Below are 513 nucleotides of genomic sequence, written 5' to 3'. Positions count from 1 at the left end.
CGCCTCCCCCAGCCCCCGGAGGGGAGTGACCTCTCCTGGAGACCTCCCCAAATGACAGCCAAGCCCGACAGATTGTCACTTGTCACCCCGGCATATTGTTGGGGTGTTTTTTGACATGGTTTGCAGGATGGACAACAGCCACCCTGCCCTGGCTGCTGCCTTGTGCTGCAACGTGAAGGCAGAGAAGGGGTGGGCACAGGGTCCTGCCTGACACATCCCACTGGACCACCCTGCAATGACCCCCTCCTGCCCCCTCCTTCTTCCCCAAATCCACCTCCTTGGTGGTCATCAAGAGCCCCATTACTTCAAGCACTGCCAGCATCTCTCCTCCCCAGGGGTGTATTGGGGAGCAAGGACAGGGGGTCTTGCAGCAATGGGGCTCCCCAGCCCACCCATCAGGGGTGTATTGGGGTGGTGGGGCTCCCAGCCTATCATCTATGGGGTATCCCAGGGTGGTGAGGCTCCCCAGCCTATCATCTATGGGGTGTCCCGGGGTGGTGGGGCTCGCCAGCC

The 513-nt window shown here is 61.6% G+C and overlaps 1 protein-coding gene across 1 annotated transcript in view; it reads right to left on the bottom strand.

The window, feature by feature from the left end:
- The window catches only part of UNC13D (unc-13 homolog D (C. elegans)), a 13,047-nt gene that overhangs the window by 948 nt on the left and 11,586 nt on the right, over positions 1–513 (bottom strand). The window lies entirely within an intron of this gene.

This window comes from Chaetura pelagica, unplaced genomic scaffold (assembly GCF_000747805.2).
Source record: "Chaetura pelagica isolate M959 unplaced genomic scaffold, ChaPel_1.0 scaffold47, whole genome shotgun sequence".
NCBI lineage: Eukaryota > Metazoa > Chordata > Aves > Apodiformes > Apodidae > Chaetura > Chaetura pelagica.
The sequence above is the reverse complement of the archived record's forward strand: the minus strand, read 5'-3'. Positions and strand labels throughout refer to the sequence as shown.